General features: G+C 43.9%; 1 protein-coding gene across 6 annotated transcripts in view; it reads right to left on the bottom strand.

The window, feature by feature from the left end:
* Positions 1–23,488, bottom strand: part of RERE (arginine-glutamic acid dipeptide repeats) — a 439,397-nt gene that overhangs the window by 258,173 nt on the left and 157,736 nt on the right. The gene's annotated exons all lie outside the window — the stretch shown is intronic.

Below are 23,488 nucleotides of genomic sequence, written 5' to 3'. Positions count from 1 at the left end.
AGCTGGGCAGTTATTTTGGATGCTCTCAACAGCTGGAGTCAGACAGGCTGCTTTTTATGATGGCATGTTAGGAGACTTTAAAAGCACATACACAATGATGTTAAGGACAGTTTCTACAGAGGGGTAGAGATGAGCACAAAGCTTAGGACAGGAAAACCTACATATTATTTACTATCAAGTAAAGGTGTCTGCCATCAATCACATCTTCTGGGGACAGTTAACCATCATACCACATTTAATTGTCATTTGCTTGTTTTCTTTTCTCCTGACCCTTCAGAACGAATGCATCTTAGAATAACTCAAGTTCTTGACAACATAGGCAAATGCCTTTATTGACTCATTCATCACATGTCTTAAGAACCAAAAGGAGCACAGGAGCAGTGATGTGGAATCCCACACCCAGAGGACAGTCAGACTCCAATGAGCACCAGCACACCCACTAAGAAAGCCCTTATTAAAGGGCACGTCCTTCCAAGGAACTGTCTGTAGGACAGTATGATGGTTTTACTCAAAAGTCATTGTAGAAAAAGACAAAATCTGAATGCCAACTATGTAGGTATCCAAACTCACCCACTGCTTCCTCAGCTGCAGGCTCCACAAGGTACAGTCCCTAAATCCAGGCAAAGCAGCAGCTGAGAACTGAACTGCTGACTGAGCTTTCTTCCTAACTCCAGGGTCCCCAGTGCTGAACAACTCAGCTTCAACTCAGCCAATCATGTTAAGAAAATGACCCAAAGGTGTCAATTTCTGTGTTGCCTGTCCTGTTGGACCCTGCCAGATCTCAAATGTCAAGACACCACTTACGATGTCATCCTGCACAATCTGAACACAAACTAGTCCCTAAGCTCTCGTCCCCTACCGTCTCCAACGGAAAGCCTCAATTTCTGTATTTCATGACAACACCAAGACACCCTTCATCATTTCCTACGAATGACTTCCAGTCTTTCTTAAAACCTCATTTACCACAAATGTGTTCCATTCAATTGTCCATTCAATAGTTCACACCACCACCCCACCCCAGGTGCATTCTCAAAGAAACACCAGCTCCTCCGCACACCCATCATTACACCAGCGCCTGCTCATGCCAACCTTCTAATTCCTTGTAAGTTAGCCCCCCAAGGAAATAAATTCTCATGGTTGCTCTGTAAAGAAATGGCAACGCCTCTCTTCTTTTAAATAATATCATCAACGTATGTTCCCAGTTTGCTTAGTTACTTGGCAGACAGATGGTGTCTGCAATGTCCATGTTACTGCCCAGTCTTCCAAACTCATGCCGAGATATGACCTCCCTTCCACATTCCCTTCACCCATGGAAGACCGCGTCTGGCATCAGTATGGGCAAAAACAAAACAAAATAGGGTTACCTGGCCCATGAGGGCAATGAGGACTGTGTACAGCTTTGCTCTTTGTATGCAAAGTAAAGCTTTATATATTTACCATAGGCCGGCGCCACGGCTCACTAGGCTAATCCTCCTCCTTGCGGCGCCGGCACACCGGGTTCTAGTCCCGGTCGGGGCGCCGGATTCTGTCCCGGTTGCCCCTCTTCCAGGCCAGCTGTCTGTTGTGGCCAGGGAGTGCAGTGGAGGATGGCCCAAGTGCTTGGGCCCTGCACCCCATGGGAGACCAGGAGAAGTACCTGGCTCCTGCCATCAGATCAGTGCGGTACGCCGGCCGCAGCAGCCATTGGAGGGTGAACTAATGGCAAAAAGAAGACCTTTCTCTCTGTCTCTCTCTCTCTCTCTCTCTCACTGTCCACTCTGCCTGTCAAAAAAAAAAAAAAAAGAAAGAAAAGAAAAGAAAAAAATATATATATATTTACCATAATCAACAGAATAAATTTTACTACGAACCTTCCTCCTCTGAAACACAGGCAGATATTAACCTGCACATAAAAAGCTTTCCAAGAAAGGAGAAAGAACCTAAGTGCTTTCGTTTTGTTCTGTAGCTACATCCAGGAATCCCGCAAGGCCTAACTCTGGAAGAGCAGGGAAGAAAGGACCACACTGGTCTGTCCAGGGCAGCCACTGACATCTGTCTGTCAAACACTTCTCAGGGGTCTTAGTGGAGGCTGCAGGACACAGCTGGCCAGAGGGCTAGCTGTGGGACAAGGAGGTATGAGGCAGAGCACAGCTCAAGCCTAACAAGCGGAACTTCCACAATCACCTATCCACTTCCCATGTCTAGATAAAGAACCACCTCTTTTTGTTTAAAGAAATTACCATGGCAACCCAAACTGATCCCAAACAACGATTTCATAAATGAGATCCCAACACATAAAGTGATTAATCTGTAAAACAGCTGGCTACACCAAGCAATCTTCTATCAATATTTTTGAAACATGGAAATGTTAGATAAGCTTACTGCAAAATTAAATGACAAAACTTAAGAGTTTACATAAATAGTCATAAAACAGTCTATAATGGCTAAGATTAGGGGTAACAGGAACTAAAAATTTTCACAGCACTTTAAACTTGCCTTGAGGCGGTGGGGTGGGGTACACTGTTTGGGTCTCATTTGTCTAATCCATTCTAAAAATAAAAGCATGAAAACCTGCTGTGGAGTCAAATTTTTCTTTCTAACACTACCACAGAAATTAAGGTGATCCAACTAAAAGAGACTATATTCTAAGAAACAGTTGGGAAATCAAGTCTCATAGAAAAAAAAAATCTGCCTTTTATTACTTTTAACATTATTCACATACAGTTAAATTAAGGCCAGTTGTAAGAAGTACCCTCCGCCCCACTTGTCTCATTATTTTGGCAGCTACTGAAGAAAATAATTTATATAAATGTTTATAGTTAGCACAAAAATAAAGAGGTTTATTTCAATAGGCAGAGAGGAGAATGTAAGTTGAGCACAGTGTTAAAATCTCAGTTGGAATACATACTCAGTCATCTTTTAAAGCCAAAATGAGTTGGCAAGATTTTCATGCAATTTATGAGTGCGTGGACTGTCCAAAGTTGGTTACAGAACTGATTTTGGTCAGCTCAATCAACTCTCCTCACCCTGACAATCCTTAGGCCAACACAAGCACTGCAGGCACCTTTTAGAAAATAATAAATAAAAATAGCTTCCACCCCCATTGTTTTTTAATTAGAAACTTAGCAGTTCTGAAAGAACTGAGCAAAGCTGATGCGATCCATTAAGTGCATAATGCACATTTTCAAAACTACCCATATGAAAACATGCATTTACCAGATTGCGCAAATGGTTACCACAGGGCAACTACGTATTTTTTTAATCTTAAAATCAGCATGCTTGAAATGGGCCAGAAACATTAGTGAGGCTATTACCACCCGTATCAATTATTCCAAACAACACATCACTAATTTTTTTCCTTACTAGTGATAGCTGAAAATGAAATCCCAGGTCAAGAGTGTGTCTTACTCACTTAACAGCCAGCCTCTGCCTGTGAGTGGGTCACCTAATGAAGTGGCCTCCAACCTCTGAACAGGGAGCAACGGAATCCGGGACCCGGCCAAGGTTCCTGCACTGGGTGTTTCCGGCTGTCTCTCACACCTCAGCACAGCTGGTATCCAAGAATCTACTGTCCATCTGATGCAGCAAAGCATTTACTGATGCTCCACCAGGGAAGGTGAATTCTCAAGGCGAGGGAAGCCTCTTTGCTTCCTAAAAGCCCAGAACAGCAGGTTTGTGTAAATAGAGCAGTTTCTCTCCAGGGTAAAAACCACAGCCTGAGGCTTCAGGCACTCAGTCCTCCTGGAACACAAAGAACCAGTCAGCCTCTCTCCTGACAGCCCTGTCGCAGAACTCAGCGGGCACGCCTGACCCGACAGGGCAGCAAGCCACACCAGCACTGGCAGCCTCGGCAGCAGAGCTGTGGTCCTAACGTCCATGCAATACTCAGGCGCTGTTTGCCCCGAGAATTTTTCTCTCTCAAAGTGCATATACACACATCAGTTCTTGAAACAACTTGGGGACAGGTGTTAGGGTGCCACTTGGCACACATGCATCCCACATCAGAGTGCTGGTTTGAGCCTAAGCTCCTTCACTTCCGATCCAGCTTCATGCTAATAATGCACCTGGGAAAGCATCAGAAGATGGCCCAAGTGCCTGGGTCTCTGCTACTCATGTGGGAGACCCAGAAGGAGTCCCAGGCTCCTGGCTTTGGCCTGGCCCAGCCCTGGCTGTTGCAGCCATTTGGGGAGTGAACCAGCAGACGGAAGATCTCTGTCTCTGTCTGTCTGTGTCTGTGTGTGTGTGTGTGTGCATGTGTGTTTAATCTATGTGTATCACTCTGCCTCTCAAATAAATAAGTCTTAGACACAGAGAGTGAGCAAGCAATGGATGCAGAGGAAAAGAAACAGAACTCACCTACAGAGCAGCCCCCTTCTAGTTTTTTTGCGAGACAGATTCTTCTGCAGGGAGAAGGCACTCACACTATCTGATAATTGCGGAGAATTTAAAATGCAAAAGGAAACAAAAACTGGGAAAACGACACTTCAGTTGAGTGAAACCTTCCCCTTCCCCTGCACTCTGACTCTGCCAAGGTGCCACAGGCATTGGCTGCATCATTTTAAAGACTCTACATGAAGCAGAAAAAGAGCCCAGGTAACAAGTATCCTTGGTGCCTTCCTTTCTAAACTCTATGACAATTAAATTTCACGTACTGTCATGTCTACAAATTCCCAACTAGCTTTTGTCTAAACACTTGAATACTATTTTTTTCCTCATTGCTAATAAGGAAAAATTATGAGGGGGAATATACACTGGGGGGAGGAGGAGGAAACAGGTCACAACAAATAAAAGGGATTTTATTTAAATTTCCACATCTGTTTTCTCCTCTGTATGTTAGGAAAGCTTCCAATGCATCAACAGCTTAAAGATGGATGCAAGACAGCAATCCTCCGAACCCAGCAATGTCGCTGACGTTCCGCAATGATTCTAACGGCATGACTCCTTCCCCACTCAATCACATGCTACGTGAACTTGAGAACTCTGCAAAACAAAAGAATGCCAAATCAACCTGCCAACAGAAAAATTAGTAAGTTATATCGATGTGCTAAGTATGAGCCATGGTTTGACACTTGCATTACCCAAGCAAAGAATATTTTAAGTCCTCTCATCTCTATTTTATTCTGAAAATATTCCTTAAAAAGCTCCCCTAGGAACCTGTATTGAACCCTACTATGAAAAAGATTTGACCCAGTTTAACTTGCAAACTCCAGTTAAGTGACGAGTCAGACAACAGAGGGCAATCTCAGTGGAAAATAGTATTTGAAAAAACGATGTCTGTGACACCAGAGACCTCACCGACTCTCTCTGCTCTGCTGCCCTCCAATGTACCTAAACTCTTTTTTTTTTTTTTTTTTTTTTTTGACAGGCAGAGTGGACAGTGAGAGAGAGACAGAGAGAGAAAGGTCTTCCTTTGCCGTTGGTTCACCCTCCAATGGCCGCCGCTGCAGCCGGCGCACCGCGCTGATCCTGGCAGGAGCCAGGAGCCAGGTGCTTTTCCTGGTCTCCCATGGGGTGCAGGGCCCAAGCACCTGGGCCATCCTCCACTGCACTCCCTGGCCATAGCAGAGAGCTGGCCTGGAAGAGGGGCGACCGGGACAGAATCCGGCGCCCCAACCGGGACTAGAACCCGGTGTGCCGGCGCCGCAAGGTGGAGGATTAGCCTATTGAGCCACGGCGCCGGCTTTGTACCTAAACTCTTAATGCTTAACTATGCAGGAAACAGTCTGCAGGCAACAACCCTATCCCCAATTCAATGACTCCTGTCCAAAAAAGAAAAAAAGCTACTAGAAAATTCAATGAGCAAACGATTACTATTGGAAATGCAGACAGGTGGGAACCGGAGTAGTGCACTTCAGGAAACCCCCCCAGAAAGAGTCCAAACAGTTCCAGGAATACCACACCCAGTATCTGCAGGAAGAACCCCTCAGTGCCAGGCAGGCTGCTGTGAATACTGCTCTCTTCCCATGTGGCTGACAACAAACTGCTCGTCTGCTCTCCCGGGGTTGCGCTCTACAGACTAGATTTCAAGCAACACTGCTTGCTCCTGTTCGGAAAGCAATGCACAGGGAAACGAGTCTTTACAATAACTGCTTCAACCAATTTGCAGTGTTCACTGGAAATACACAAGAGAATTCACACTGCCTGGGCTATACTTCTTATTTGGCAAATGACTTTATTATAAACTGGTATCATAGTGGATCCATTTTCTTTATGGGTTTTCTGCTACTGTTTAATGGACTGTCAGCATAATTTAGATTTCATCTATTTGAACTCATTCAAGCCTGCCTCCTGATTGTACAGTAAATGGAACATATTTTCTATTCAATGAAATTAATGACAGTTAATTGTAGTCTGCAGCTCCCAATTTTGTAAAAGCAACTGTTCCACAGTTCAAGCATTGAGCTACAAAATTTCCCACACCAATTATTTTTCTTTGTAAGCATCTACATCCTGGATGCCTTCCCTGAAGGCAAAAGTACCTGTATACGTGCATCTCATATTCCTTCCAGATACGCAGACCCAACTTTCCAGAAACAAATATAACCAAAGCATGGGGAAATAAAGGTTTTAATTGTCAGTCTATTGTTAGTCATGCTCCGCTGTGAATTTTCTAAGTTATCAAAATGAAAATGAAAATGTTCTGCTTTATATATTTCTTACTTACAGTTGAACAATTTTCACATACATTTCAAAGCAGTCACAAGGTCAATATTAAGTGAAAGTTATTAAAAGTAAACATACCATACAGATAACACATACAAACAGAGCACATGGCACATATCAAACTGAACTGCTTCTGAGACTGATATTCTGTTAAAGACGACACTCACTTCTAAGTCTTATTTTCCAGACAACATTAACTGCCCCTGGTGACTTTTCTTCTAGAGGGATGAGTCTTTTACCTAAGCATCCTCCACAGTTATTTAACAGACATTTAAAGGGTAAAAACGGTAAGTAAATCTAAAGTATGTCATTGTAAAAAACAAAAGAAAAATAAGAAAGGAAGAAGGACAGAGAGTGGGAACAACCAAGGGAGGGTAGAATGGGAAGTATCACTATGTTCTTACCATTGTATACATGAAAATTTTCCTTTATATAAATAAAATAAGTTTTCCTTTATATAAATAAAATAAGTTTTAAGAGGTAAAAAAAAAGCTTGCAAAGAAGCATCTTAAAAGAAACTTATCAAATCAACATCAAAATAATAAGGCAAGCATCCAGAATTTGCTGCCCCAAAAATGTCCACCAGGATCAGAAAATGACAGATTGCAGCTCACACAGGAAAAAGAAGCGAAGGGAAGACAGACGCCTTCCTGTTCCTGCCTGCCAGCTGCCCACCTGACACCTGCTCTGGCAGCCGACTCCCTGACCTGCTTCCCTGGAGCTCCTCTCAATCAGTGCTGTCCACAACCCAGGATCCAGCAGAGGCTCCCACTGCCCTTGTATCTCCCCAGTGCTACAACTCAGTCTGTCCTATGTGGTTGCTATTTGTTCTCACTGCCCCTCACTAACACATAACTTTATATAATGAGAGCCCCAAAAACACGGGATCCAGGGCTAGAACCCTGCCTTCTGGTATGTTGACTTACACCTCCACAAAGTTACAGACCTACAGGATTGTACTCTTACTTTAGCTTGCTCAAGTCCCTTACAGCTTCAGCATCAGTGAACTTCGAACTTCAAACTTTAATTTATGTAAACATCTAAGGGCAAATGAAAGCTGTTCTTTAGCTTTCTAATTCTACCCATATCTCTTCCTTCTCACCTGTAAATCACTGGTATTTTGAGTTTCTATTATTTGGCCAGATGACTTTTAAATTCAAGTGAAAGATTAAAGGTTTTTTTTTTTTAAATTTATTTGGGGCCAGCGTTGTGACGCAGCAGATTAAGCCACCAGCTGCAACGGCAGTGTCCCATATGAGCTGGTTCAAGATCCAGCTGCTCCACTTCTTATCCAGCTCTCTGCTAATGCACCTGGGAAAGCAGAAAAAGATGGCCCAAGTGTCTGGGCCCCTGCACCTATATGGGAGACCTCGAAGAAGCTCCAGGCTCCCGGCTTTGGCCTGGAACAGCCCAGATCACTGTGGACATTTGGGGAGTGAACCAGTGGATGGAAGATTTTTCTGTCTCTCCATCTATTTTTTTTAATTCATTTATTTTATTTGGAAGGCAGAGTTACGGGGGTGGGGTGGGGGGTAGGGGAGAGATCACCTAACCTCTGGTTCACTCCCCAAACGACTGCAACCATGGGGGCTGCAACCATGGAGACTGGAGCATTACCAGGGAGCTGGAATGCAGCAGCCAGGTCCTGAACCAGCACTCATATGGGACGCTGGCTGTGCAAAGGTAGCTTAACTTGCTGCTCCACAATGCCAGATTAAATGTCACTTCCACATAACTGAATAAATACTCAGATTTTCATTAGAGGTCTTCAGCCCGCTGTGAATTACAAATGCAATTTTTAAAGTATTAAACAGGTATTTGTGGGATGGGACAGGGTCAAATACTACCACCGACACAATGATTTCCAATTGGCTTGGTTTCCTTAGGGTCCTATGTATAGTAATTTTTCTTTCTAATATATACAATACTGTCAGGCTAAAAAGTATTCTAACCAGGGCTAGATCAAAAACTGCTGCCCATCTGTCAGGTTCATATTCAAAATTAGCACAGATGTGAGCGAGGTAGCAGTATTTAAAGGATTTAAATGGCTCCTGATTCCTATAACGGAGGGCTTGTTTATTGTTCGAGTGGCAGGAGGCTCTGGACGCTTTCTGAACAAAGCTGCGCCCAGCACACACCAGCAAGCGAGTGCAGCTGCTCTGGGCCACAGGGGACACTTACTGGAGCTGTCTTCTGTATGCTTCTTTTGTGATCTGTGCCTGGAAAAACCATGGTTTGAACATCTACTAAGGCAAAAACAAATCAAAATGCCAGAGGAGAAAAATGAATAGAAACTTTGAAGAAAAAAATTAAGATCCCTCCATTTTAAACAAAAGGGCAACAGTCTGATAAAAGGCACATTGTCAAGATTACCTTAAAAAATAAAAAATGGAGGGCAGGTCTCGGGCCTAGTGGTTAAGGTGCCAGTGAAGAAGCCCTAAGTCCCATATTAGAGGACCTGGGTCTGACTCGGGCACTGGCTCCTGACTCCAGCTTCCTGCTAATGCAGAACCTGGGACGCGCCATGATGACTCAAGTAGCTGCCATCTACTGAGAGATTAAGTTCACAGCTCCCAGCCACAGCCTGACCCAGCCCAGCCACTGCAGAATTCAAAGCATTTGGGGATCAGAGTGCACTCTTCCTGGTTCCTTCTCTCTCTGCCTAGCAAATAAGTAAATGAATAAAAATAAGCAAAAATTTAAAAATGCATATAGGTGCTGGTGTTGTGGCGTAGCAGGCATTGCCTCAGTCACAGTTCAAATCCTGGTAGCTCCGCTTCCAATCCAGTTCCCAACTAATGCCCTTCAAAAGCAGCAAAAGATGGCCCCAAGTACCTGAGCCCCTGCCACCCATGTGAGAGACCAGGATGAAGCTCCTGGCTTCTGGCTCCAGCCTGGCCCAGACCAAGCCATTGTGGCCATTTATGGAGTGAACCAGTGGATGGAAGAACTTTGTGTGCATGTGTCTGTCCCTCCTCCACTTTGTAATTCTTCCTTTCAAACAAATAAGTAGACATTTTTAAAATGAATATAAAAATGTCATACAGGGAACCTAATGATGAAGTCAAAACTTACTGGGCATCACCAGTGTTCTAGCTCAGTGCTGGAGACACTGGGGAAGCACCAACACTTGTCCAAGAGCCAGACACGGAAACAAGGCCACGTCTCCAATGATATTAACTGCTTGCTTTTCAGCCTCTGTAACAGAGACTGCTATCTGACCCAGTGTGCATTCTCCCCCTCTTCCTGAATAACAGAACACCTGGTGGCCCCTCAGAATAAAGACCACATTTCCAAGTCCCCTTCACTGCTGGTGTGGTCATGTGACTAAATTCAGGCCATGAAATACAAACAGACCTATATCATTCCAACTTCCAGAGACGGAATCTTAAAAAAAAAAAAACGGAGTCCTGCTCCTCCCACCCTTGCCGGTAGTCTGAAGGCCACAGCATGGCCTAGAGGTGGAGCATGAAGTGGGACAGGAGATGACAAGGAGGACGGGGCCATATACAACGCAGAACAAAAGTTCTGACCATAGCGAACACCAAGCCAAGAATCCCTACCTCCTGATTTTACAGTACAGCATTTTTGACCACTATAGTTAAATATTTTAAAATTATTTTTAAATGGGGAAAGTATTTAAATTATATTCATGAACAGGGTGATACTCAGAACATATTTCATATAAACACACTAATTTTTAAAATAGGGAAAGCTAGGAACAAATGGCCCCAAAAGGTGTATTTTTGGAGATGTATAAATTAGAGGGCAGGCATGTGGCGCTCCCACATCTCACATCAAAGTTCAAATGCCAACTCTGCTTTCTATTCCAGCTCCCTACAAAAGTGCAACCTGGGAACCGCAGGTGATGGCTCAAGTGCTTGGATCCTGGAGAGCAAGCAGAAAGAAGCTCTCTCTCCTCACCACGCCCTCTACCTTTCAGATAAACTTTTTAAACATATTCAAACACAGAGATCTTCAATTTGGATGACCAAAATAGCTGGATTAGACAGTAAATACTAAGATTAATAATCAACTCCTAGAGTAGAACAAAGTTCACAGCTTCCTCCCTGAAGGCACTTTATAGCCAAGTCCAGTTTCTACCCTCACTTCACCCCAGAGTTTCACAAATGGGAACGAGGGATGGTGACTTTTCCTCCTACAAACTGGCTGGCCTCTGCAGAGTCGAGGCAGGTGAGTGGTGACTACTGATACCAACTCAGTCTCCCCTCTGCTGCCAGCTCTGTATGGGTTTGACTTCTGAACGAAAGAGGGAATACATGACAGTTCCTCCCACAAAAACATCAGGTCTACTGATGACCAAATTTTCTGGACGACTTTAGCATTTATAAAAGTCAAAGCTGGGGCCGGCGCCGCGGCTCACTAGGCTAATCCTCCGCCTAGCGGCGCCGGCACACCGGGTTCTAGTCCCGGTCGGGGCACTGGATTCTGTCCCGGTTGCCCCTCTTCCAGGCCAGCTCTCTGCTGTGGCCAGGGAGTGCAGTGGAGGACGGCCCAGGTGCTTGGGCCCTGCACCCCATGGGAGACCAGGAAAAGCACCTGGCTCCTGGCATCGGATCAGCGCGGTGCGCCAGCCGCAGCGCGCCGGCCGCGGCGGCCATTGGAGGGTGAACCAACGGCAAAGGAAGACCTTTCTCTCTGTCTCTCTCTCTCACTGTCCACTCTGCCTGTCAAAAAAAAAAAAAAAAGTCAAAGCTGAGGGGCCAGCACTGTAGCATAGTGGGTTAAACCACCACCTGCAGCGCCGGCATCCCACATGGGCGCCGGTCCAAGTCCCGGCTGCTCCACTTCCAATCCAGCTCCATAGGAAAGTGAACCAAAATAAATAATATAAATGTTCATCCCTGCTGTTTGTAATGGATAATATTTATAAGAAACCTAATCCCCAACACTACAGATCTATAGTATGGTATTTATCCATTAATGCATGAGCACCTAATTTTTTTGTGTCATACATAGGTACCTTAAAAATAGTTTCAAATACACAAACATATATTGAAATATTACAATGAGAAAGACAAATCTGCACTGTAATATTTAATTCATTAAATAACAAGATTTACTGGACATTATCTCCTTAATAACTTTCACAATTTCAAAGTAGTGATGGAGATAAACATTATCTGAGATATTTCTCTATTTCACATGATATGAGAAAACCTGTGATATATTCTGGCATCAAGGATATTGCCAACTTTACCATGGTTTGTTGCCTACCTTCATATTTGAATGGAATGCTGGATGTCATTTGAAATGTAATGAATTAGTGAAGATAAAAATGTATTTTTCCCTCCCCAAGTTGAAACTCTCCCGTCCCCAGTTCCCCTGCTCCCCACCCCCACCCCAGCAAGGATGGCATCCAAAACAGCAGTCGTGATTCAGATTTCTGATCATGGTAAAGACAGTAAACTCAGGACTCACGGAAAAGTGTATTGCACACTGCAAATAACATAATTCCAGATGTGTGTTATAAAATTAAGGAAAATGACCATACAACATATGTAAACCATAGTTTACTGGGTTTAATTTTTATTTATCTGAATTTTTAATTTTCTTCCTTGAAAATGCATTATTTATTCACCAAAAAGGAAAAATGCAGGAGAAAACTTGGGCAAACTAAAAAGGCCAACAGCCAAATCTATAACCATACCAGGAAAAAGAAATAGCCGTAGGTAAAATCAAGGGCGAGACCACAGAAACAGATCACCTCCAGTGACCACAGAACAGTGGAAAGAAGATGGCGGTCCCTCAATCGCCGCCCAAAGTCACTTCAAAAAGCTCATGGAGGCCAGCCCCACACTCACTTGGCTAATCCTCCGCCTGCGGCGCCAAAACACCGGGTTCTAGTCCCAGTTGCTCCTCTTCCAGTCCAGCTCTCTGCTGTGGCCTGGGAGTGCAGCGGAGGATGGCCCAAGTGCTTGGGCCCTGCACCCGCATGGGAGACCAGGAGGAAGCACCTGGCTCCTGGCTTCGGATGAGCGCAGCGCCAGCCACAGCGGCCATTTGGGGGGGGGGGGGTGAACCAACGGAAGGAAGACCTTTCTCTCTCTCTCTAACTCTGCCTGTCAAAAAAAAAAAGAAAGAAAGAAAGAAAAAAGAAAAGTTCATGGAGAAGGGAATGTATTTTGGCACAAAACATTTTCTGGAATCTATGCATAGGTTCTTCATAATATGCATTTTCCACGAACTTTTTGAAGGACACCCCCCCCCCTTCAGGGGCCACAGTACTTAGAATTCTCATAGCTGGGAGACAACAGAAGGAAAATGAAGTAGCTTCCAACAATCCTGACCTGAATACTAAATGCCATGTTTAAAAAGATCTGCTCCATGTTTTCTAAGTGTCTGTTTTTCAAGATAGTTGCAGCAAACTTCAAAATCATTCTAGTACATGAAGTCTGTAAGATAGCCCACAGGTTCTCCTCCTTCAAACTGTCTTCCAGCCAGCGCAACGAGCAAACTGGAAATCAGGGTTTTAGCAGCACGGCACACAGCTCCCTGCAAGGACAGGCACCTGTGCCCAAGTCCAAGTGCTGCCGAAGCAATTCTCAAAGCAAACTTCAAAACCTGTGGTGTAGTTTTGCTCCATGGAACAGCAGTAATAACCCACTACTTTTCCACTTGAACTGGTTAACAGTGATGTAAATATACAACATACCAAGTGAGACCTTATCCTCTCCATGCTGCAGAGAAAAAAATCACAATTATACACAGTGTTAACAACCCCACAGTCATCCTGCAAACTGTACAGTACTCACATCTGATACCAGCACAATGGGCTATCAGGACAAGTCCCTGAACCAAATGCCATCTAGTCATAATGACAGCCTGCCTCAGAGCCAAGTCAGAAACAGCTCTACTACTAGAGCAAAAATTAAAATGTTAATGTAAAAAGTTGAGAATCATGAAAACTATTCAAATAATATTTCAAATCTGCATCATAAGCTCACTCCATTACCCCTCTTTAAAAGGGACACACAGCCACAATCAACTCCCCTTATTTTATTGTGTCAATCTCTATTGATCAGTACAAAGTGAGACTAACACCCCATCTGTCAAGAATCAACATCTGCCCAGCACACAAAGAAAGCGAGAACAATGCGTGCAGCCTTCCCTCGCCTAGTCTTCTACAGCTCAGTTTACACATTTTACAAATTACACTAACACATTTGACATTAATCAAAGGCATTCCTTGTAACGGCAAATATATAAGGAAATTTAGAGATATCTGTGAGAAAATTAATTAAAGGGTTAAATGAGTGAAAAACTACAGAATTTCTCTCACATGTAACATACAAGGATCCCATGCTGCCGAATTAGCTTTAGCATATTTAATGAAGAAATAAAAGGTTCAAGGGCACTGAATGCTTAATGCATACATAATGACAAACAGGCAGACATGAACTTAACAGATTTTAAGAAGCTTATCAATTTCCAGGCATTTAATTATTCACTCAGAAGAATCAAGCAACTTACCTTCCTGTATCTGTTTTATGGCACATAAAGCTCCCATTACAAAACTTACAGTAACACAAACACAGAACAGAAGAGCGATACACTGCATTTCCTGGCTCCTGCCTTCAGCCTGGCCCAGGCCCAGCCACTGTGGCCATCTGGGAAGTTAACTAGTGGATGCAAGATCTCTATCTATCTACCTACCTACCTATATAAATATCTCTAAGTCACTCTTTCAAATAAATAAATAAATCTTTTTTAAAAAGCAGAAGAATAGAAATAGGGAAGCACATATCTTTATTTTTTCTATCATTTAGGATATTCAGATATTTCTGAAACAAAATTCACACACACAAGCATTGATCTGTTGTGTAGCATTTAAATGTTTTTAAATAGAAAAATCACTCTTGTCCCCATACATTTTAAAGTAGTTCAACAACATAACATGCTGTTCCATCTTTAAACTCACAGACAATATTTTTAGTTTTGGAAAGTCTGATTTCCTCAGCTGGTGTAGCTGTTGGAATAAATAAAAGCAGTTATCTGTAAGGATGACAGACACATGGGTCAATGTCAGATACAAGCCAATCTCTGTCAAGAGCAGAGCCAAATTCATACGTTTCAATGTAAATTATGTGATCCAACTCAAACACCACCAGCCACTTCAAATCAAAACTGTTTCCTTTAAAAAGAGCTTTTTAAAAAACTGAGAGTAGAACAGATGAAACAACTCTTCCAGCAATTTCCTCAGCTACTACAAAGCAAGGCATCAATATATAATTACAATAAAGGGAACATTTAACAATTAATTGAGCCAGCAATAGCTAAACCTCAAGAGCTTAGGAGTTCAAAAGCTTGCTCACTAAGCAAAGGGGCAGAGGATTTTAACATAACCGCAGGAAATCTCAGACCAATTAGACTCAGGATAAACATAAATCTTGTCTCTGCTGTGACTGGACTCTGTCACAGGCCCACAGACTTCGTGCAGGATCCAGCCTGAAAATGCAAACAAAAGAACCGACTGCCTCTGCTCATGCTCCTGGACTCATCAGTGCCTCCAGGTCCCCGCCCTCCCAAAGGCTACCAGCCTGCTTCCCAACCAACTAACAGGTGTGCCATACAACTCTGAGAGTATTCATGGTTTGTGGCAGTTTATAATGGTGACATCTTAACTGATTTTCTCATTCAGTTTCCATTCCAAGTAAAAGATATGCACATGTTATTAAAAAGAAAAAAAAACCTCACAGTTTCAAAAATAGCAACATCTAGGATGGCAACTGCCTCAATGGGAAACCTGAGTAGAAAGCTTCTTGATAGCATTTATACTGAACTAACCAGGGGTGGGAGGATGTGGGGAGGGCATCACGGCCTTGTTTATAAGGTGTCATGCCTGCTAGAGCTTGACAGGAAACAGAGAAGGAGACAACGTAATACCTAAACGCTTTCAACAATACAACACAAAAATAATTTTAACATTATTTAACTGAGTAAGTCCAATAAATCATATTTTTTAATGCTGCATAAAATACTAGGTGATGAAAGAATTTTAAGAGCAGACTGAACTGGAGGCTGGGACTGGAAACCCTTAGAGAAAAGTAGGCCAAACCTGGCCTACAAGTCACATCTGACCTCTGCTGTCTGCTCTTGTAAGCTCGGCAGGCCAAGCGTGGTTTGACAGGTTGCACCTTACAAAAATCAAGAAAGACAAGATTAGTCTCAAAATTTCCATCGCTCCCCGCAATCTTTTTTACTAGAGTGCTTTAGAACACCAGTTTCTCTTGTTTCTCCTGACCTCATGGAGACAATAATGCTTTATGTGCAAAGAATGCATATAATTTGAATAAATTCCTAATATACACTTAAAGGCTAATAATCATTTATTTCTTGGGGCTCAAAAAAGATGAAATAAAATTCCAATATAAACAGAAGAACTAAAGAGCTAACTAATGTAATCCACAAATAAAAGCACATTATAATGCAATTAAAAGTTAAGTATTGGCCAGCGCCATGGCTCAATAGGCTAATCCTCCGCCTAGCGACGCCGGCACAATGGGTTCTAGTCCCGGTCGGGGCGCCGGATTCTGTCCCGGTTGCCCCTCTTCCAGGCCAGCTCTCTGCTGTGGCCCAGGAGTGCAGTGGAGGATGGCCCAAGTGCTTGGGCCCTGCACCCCATGGGAGACCAGGAAAAGCACCTGGCTCCTGGCTTCGGATCAGCGCGGTGCACGGGCCGCAGCACGCCAGCCGTGGCGGCCATTGGAGGGTGAACCAACAGCAAAAGGAAGACCTTTCTGTCTCTCTCTCTCACTGTCCACTCTGCCTATTTAAAAAAAAAAAAAAAAAAAAAAAAGTTAAGTATTGCTGGCGCCGCAGTTCACTAGGCTAATCCTCCGCCTTGCGGCCCTGGCACCCCGGGTTCTACTCCTGGTTGGGGTGCCGGATTCTGTCCCGGTTGCCCCTCTTCCAGGCCAGCTCTCTGCTATGGCCAGGGAGTGCAGTGGAGGATGGCCCAAGTGCTTGGGTCCTGCACCCCATGGGAGACCAGGAGAAGCACCTGGCTCCTGCCATCGGATCAGCGCGGTGCGCCGGCCGCAGTGGCCATTGGAGGGTGAACCAACAGTAAAGGAAGACCTTTCTCTCTGTCTCTCTCTCTCTCTCACTGTCCACTCTGCCTGTCAAAAAAATAAAAAAAATAAAAAAAATATTTTCCCAGCTAATCCAAAGACACACACCTAAGAGAACGGAAGGCAGTCAAACCCAAGTATATGTGGCAATAAGTTTTTCCTGTTGAAATTCATACGCTGCAGTCTTCGCCCTTGTACCTCAGAATGCAGCCTTGCTTAGGAACAGTGGAGCTGCAGCTATAAGGTCACATGAGGTCACTGAGGTTGCAGATAAAACTACTGAAGGTGAAGTAGAGTGGGTCCTGATGCAACATAACTGGGGTCTGCACAAAGGGGAGGAATGGGGACACACGGAGAATGCTGTAGGAAGGGGGGCAGAACAGAAGACACAGGACACAAACTCGCAGGGAAAACGAATTTATTCAAGAAGAAAAATAAATGTGCAGAGGTGGCGGAGCCCCTCTGTCCTTACAAACGCCCTGTGAAGACTGGAATTACGCTGCCACAAAGCAAGGAACCAGGAGCTGGAGGACAGCCGGGGACAGAGCCTTTCCCGGCGCCTGCAGGGGGACATGGCCCTGCCCACACATCGATCTGCTGTGCCAGTCACTCTGTTTGCAGCACGCTGTTTGAGCAGCCCTAACAAGCCCACACACTGCCTCACTGTGCCTCCTCCCACGTGAGACTGAGGTCTAAAGACTTCAGACAGGCAGCCGGCTCACAGGAGTCCAGCAAACATGTGAGGTTGGATCCTCCTGGCAACAGGGACCCACTGAAAGGCTTAACAGGTTACTGCATTAGGGCTATTGAATGCAAATGAATTTGAAACAGGAGTCAAAACACATTTTTTCTAAAGCTAGGCCTAAAGCTTTCTTTATGCCAAAATTCATGCTTCTTGTTACCTTAAAGTAAGATTCTATAAAACAAAATTGAACGCTGATCTATCCCAAAACAAAACCTCAAGAACATGCCTCCATTTGCATGTCACATCTACATAAAATTCTTCTAAATAGTCGGGACACAGACAATAAACTGCAGATCAAATAAGCCTTATTTTCAAAAAATATTTACGTCCTGGAACACCAAATGCCAGGGCTCCGCTTTGCTTTTTGTGGAGGAGGAGTGTCTGCCTGCCTGCCTGCCTGCCTGCCTCAAACAAGGTTTCAAGGACTCAAAAGAGCAAGACTCTGCAGCTGCACGTGCCTCCACAGTCACAGGCCAACCCCCAGAGAAAGCCAGTAACCAGATGTCAGGACACTTCATCGGTTACACTGCTGGTGACTCCCTCTCCTCTTTTTTTTTTTTAAGATTTATTTATTTATTTGAAAGAGCTACAGAGAGGCAGAGGCAGAGAGAGAGGTCTTCCATCCACTGGTTCACTCCCCACTTGGCCACAATGGCCAGAGCTGAGCCAGTCCAAGGCCAGGAGCCAGAAGCTCTCTCCGGGTCTCCCACGCAGGTGCAGGGGCCCAAGTCCTTGGGCCATCTTCTACTGCTTTCCCAGGCCATAGCAGAGCTGGATCAGAAGTGGAGCAGCCAGGACTCAAACCAGCGCCCATATGGGATGCCGCCAATGCTGGCGGTGGCTTTACCTACTATGCTACAACGTTGGCCCCTCCTTTTCCTCTTTAAACAGGAACATGAACACTTTCTAAAAATATTTTTTCAAAACACATATGCAGAAGACTGCTAAGAATGACACGTTTTCTCACAGTGAACAAATGAATGTAACCAGCACCACACAGCAGAACATGAGCAGACCCCTAGAGTCTCCTTCAGTCTGCTAAAGACACTGGTTCCCAAAGATACATCTTTCCTGGCTACAAACATCAGAGATTAGGTGTCTGTTTTTCAACGATATCTAAAAAGAATCCCATACTCTCTCACTCAATATACTTGATAGTGGTGGGCAGTTAGCCTAGCAGTTAGAAGATGGGCCCCAAGTTCCACATCACAACACCTGGGCTCTGCGTCCAGCTCCAGCTCCTGACTTTCAGCTTCCTGTCAATGCACACACTGGGAGGCAGCAGGTGAAAACTGAGTAACAGGGCTCCTGATGACCATGTGGGAGACCTGGTTTGGGTTTGGGCACCTGGGCCTTCATGGGCATTTGGGGAGTGAGCCGGGAGTGAATAGGAGATGAGCACACACATGTGCTTGTTCTCTCGATTTTATTTAAAGACTTGTTTATTTATTTATTTATGAGTCAGACTTAGAGAGAAAGAGTTCATCCACCCACTGATTCACTCCCCAAATGGCGGCCACGGCTGGGGTTTGGCCAGGCTGAAGCAGGAGCCAGAAGCCTCATCCAGGTTTCCCACATGGGTGCAGGAGCCTAACCACTTGGGGCCTAACCATCTTCCGCTGCTTTCCCAAGTACATCAGCAGGGGGCTGGATCAGAAGTGGAGCAGCCACACTTGGGATGCCAGCGCTACAGGCAGTGGCCTTATCTGCTTTGGCAAAAACACTAGCCCCTTTCTCCAGATTTCTAAAATTTGTAATATTCTGCTTTTAACTTGAATAGTTTTAAAACATGTAATTCCCTCTTTTGATTTAAACCAGATTCAAAGTTTCATTTTTGGTTATTCTGGATTCTTTCCCAGCTTAAATCCCATTTATATCAAAAGAAATTAAAACTTCAGTGTTCAATGTAAAATTAATTTAAGTTTCCAGGACATTTTTTAGTGCAAGTCCCTAGCTCCTAAAAATATTGAGGAAAATTTGCAAGTAAATGGCAGAAAATGTTTTATATCATCTAGGATTTTACAAACCGCAAATTTAAGTTCTTTGCATTTTAAGTACAAAATTTATCTCCACAAAAAATTTATTTTGCTCCTGTTCAGGAAAGTAAGATACACAAATATTACAGACTTAAAAATCCTTAGTCCTGGGGGCTAGCATTGTGGCATAATGGATTGGACCACCACCTGCATTGCCGGCATCCCACACAGACGCTTCTCCACTTCTGATCCAGCTCCCCATTGGTGCACCTGAGAAACCAGTGGAAGGTGGCCCAAGTTCTTGGGTCCCTGCACCCATGTGGGAGACCTGGAAGAATCTCCTGGCTCCTGTCTTTGGCCTGGCCCAGCCCCAGCCATTGCAGCCACCTGGGGAGTATACCAGTGGGCAGAAGAGCTCGCTTTCTCTCTCTCTCTCTCTCTCTCTCTCTCTCTCTCTCTCTGCAACTCTGCCTTTCATCTGAAGTAAAATAAATCTTAAAAAAAAAAAAAATTCCTGGGGCCGGCACTGTGGTGCAGTAGGCTAAGCCTCTGCCTGTGGTGCCAGCATCCTACATGGGCACCTGCTCATGTCCTGGCTGTTCTTTTCCAATCCAGCTCTCTGCTAGGAGCCGGGAAAGCAGTGAAGATGGCTCAAGTGCCTGGACTGCTGCACCCGTGTGGGAGACCCGGAAGAAGCTCCCGGCTCCTGACTTTGGATGGGCTCAGCTCCAGCTGTTGAGGCCATTTGGGGAGTGAACCAGCTGATGGAAGACCTTTCTGTCTCTCCCTCTCCCTCTCTCTGCCTCTCAACTAAATAAAATGTTTTTTAAAAAATTCCTTAGTCCTGATTTTTGCAACTCTCATATTCGTGAGGGAGCTTCCTGCTATTCTAGGATGTAAGGTAAACAGGAGAGTCAAAGTTATCAGTTAATATGGTAAAACACAAGAAATGGGGAGTCAGATTTAGTCACTTTAAAAAGATGTTTCCAGCCAGGAGCCAAAGGCTTCTTCCTGGTCTCCCACCTGGGTGCAGGGGCCCAAGGACTGGAGCCATCTTCTACTGATTTCCCAGGCCATAGCAGAGAGCTGGATCGGAAGGGAAGCAGCTGAGACTGGAACCAGTGCCCATATGGGATGCTGGCACCACAGGCAGAGGATTAACCTACTGCGCCACAGCGCTGGCCCCTGGGTGACTGTTTTGATCACATCACTCAAGTCTGTCTTCTAATAACACCTGCTCTGAAAATCAATTCCACTTGTCTAAATTAGACTCCTTCCAAATAGCTGTTAATTTATTAAAGATAATTTATTTTTCATCATACCAAGTATCATTCCAGGAATTGGTTGTCTGTCTTCTTCATTAGATTGTTAGTCATCTGAGGGTAGGAAGTAAGCATTATATCCTGAGAACATGGAAAAATACCTGCTTTGCTATACATGCAATAATCAATAATTAAATAACTGGATTCATCGATGAAGTAAATGACAACTCACATCACCAGATTTAGTAAGGTATACAGATGTCTCGTCTCTCACAACAGAGTCTCAGTTACTACAAATATCTCTGGCTACTGTGTGAGACATGTATAGGAAGGAGTACAATTACAGGTAGGGAAACCAATTAGGGGTTTGTTTAAATTAAAGAGTTACTGATCATTGTGCCTGACCTAAAACTTAGCAGCTGGTGGTCAAAACTTGCAAGCTGCAGCATCGAAAACTAAGTGGAGGTGAGGCGATGGATGCTAATTATCCTAATTTGATCATTAATATATATACATGTATCAAAATATTACGTTGTACTTCAAAAATATGTACAATTATTATGTGTCTATAAAAGCAAGTAATCTAATAGAAAATCTAATAAAAGTAATCTAATAAAAAAAAAAAAGATGCTTCCAGGGCTGGCCTTGTGGTCACCTCTGGAGACACCTGTACCTTGGTTGAATCCCAGCTACTCTGCTTGAGATCCAGCTTCCTGTTGATGGGTGTAGTCCAAATACTTGGCTTCCTGCCACCCACATGGGAGACCTGGATGGAGTTCCTAGCTCCTACTTTTGGCCTGGTTCAGTCATCAGCTGCTGTGGGCATCTGGGGACTGAACCAGAAAATGAAGATCTCCCTCTGTCGCTCACTTTCTCTTTCTCTGTCATACTGCCATTCAAATAAAGAAAAGAAAAAATGTTTCCTTATCCAAAGAGCAAGCAGTACTAATAGGCCAATTTTTTTAAAATCTCTCAGTATCAAGTTAATTTTTTGACCAGTTCTACCTGGATCAGGAATAAATGCATTAAACTTCCTACTTCCTAACTGAAAATGGTAGAAAGACATTAATATGCAACCTATAGCAAATGCTAGAAATCAATACAGAGTTAAAGCGCCCATAAGGGAAATCTGGCTGCACACAGCTGTGTAATAAATCAATTTGTTACCGTGACACTCATCTCAAAAGTTGGGTAACGGCTGATAGACAGCAAAGAAGTTGGATTAGTCACAGAATCAATATACAATAGAGTCCCACAAGGTTTTTGTTTTGTTTTTATTTTTAACAAAGCTGTTAAATCATTCACTGGGAAATAACCAACTCAAGATAGACTTCCAGAAGCATTACTATAACTTGAACATCAGTAAGTAGTAAGTAAATGCTTAAGCTGTTTTCAGAAATTTATTCCACAAATATTACGGATTACATAATGTACACAAACTAGATGGCAGGAATTCGATGATAAACACACACAGAGTTGCTGACCTTACGGCAGGTATTAATCATAACAGAGTGGAAATGAACAGGAAAGCACTACTACTGTGGATGTCGGAAGAGACACACAATGAACAGCATGACAGTATCAATTAAGGAAATCAGACTAACTGGGGGAGAGGAAACACAGACTCTGGAAAAAGCTGATAAAGGCTAAAAAGAAACAAGTGTGCCTGCATACGTGTGGGAGGTGTGTCAGGGGCTGAGGGATGTTTCCCAGCACGAGGCAATGGCCAGTGCAAAGGCCCTGCGTCAGGAGGCAATACGGGAAATACACGTAGCAAAGACCATTTGACTAAGCTCTAAGGACAAAACAAAGGTAATTCAGGAAATGGGAAACACAGAACAACCACTGTTCTAACAACAGAAGACTAAACCTTCGTTTAAAAAACTTAAATTGTATTCAAAACAACAACAACAACAAAAACCTTCATAATTCTCAGACAAAATAAGCTGAATACAGAACTGTCAGCCTTGGGCAAAGACATATAGTTTGATTCTCAATGTCACTCTAGGAGGTGTATTCATAACTTACACTTAATCTAATATTAAAATCAATTCAGGGGCAAGCACCTGCTCAGTGGTTAAGACAACACTTGAGGTGCGATTGGGAGGCCTAAGTTCAAGTTACAGCCCCACTTCCAACACAGCTTCCTGTAAATGTGCATCTCTGGGAAGCAGAAGTTGACGGTTCAAGTACTTGGGTTCCAGGCACCCGGCTTCAGCCTGGCCCAGCATCAGCCATCGCACACATCTGGGAGTGAATCAGCAGACAAAGGACAGTCCTTCCTTCCCTCCCTTTCCCTCGTGTGTGTGCACGCATGTCTTTCAAGGAAAATGAAAATAAAAAATATTTTAAAAGAAATTCACAAGTACAAAATAATTTTTAAAGTCCTACTCTATGCTTTATAACCTCAAGAAAATGAAAATTAAGGATCTGATGTAGGCAGAGAGGTAGCAAGGAAGAACTGGGACTGCCAGAACCCAAGACACACTTGCAAAGCCCAGACCCCAGCCCCTTCTTAGGCTACAGGCTCAGCACACCTACTCCCCATCATGCACCAGACACCATGATACTCCCAAAGGCCATCAAGTGTGCTTTGGCCCTGCCCCAAAACTCCATCTCCTTTGAATACTCAATGAGGCCCTCCCCCAAGCACCACCCTAAACTACAACACTGATTTTCTCCTGAGTGCCGCCTTTGTCTTCAATTACCTCTTAGGTTCCTGCTCCTTTTATCTCCTTGAATTCCTTCACTTGGAGGTAGGAGCCTGCA

This window comes from Oryctolagus cuniculus, chromosome 7, assembly GCF_051225735.1.
Source record: "Oryctolagus cuniculus isolate XC-2025 breed Fujian yellow rabbit chromosome 7, ASM5122573v1, whole genome shotgun sequence".
In the NCBI taxonomy this organism is placed as follows: Eukaryota; Metazoa; Chordata; class Mammalia; order Lagomorpha; family Leporidae; genus Oryctolagus; species Oryctolagus cuniculus.
Note: the sequence above shows the minus strand (reverse complement) of the source record. Positions and strands in the feature narration are given on the sequence as shown.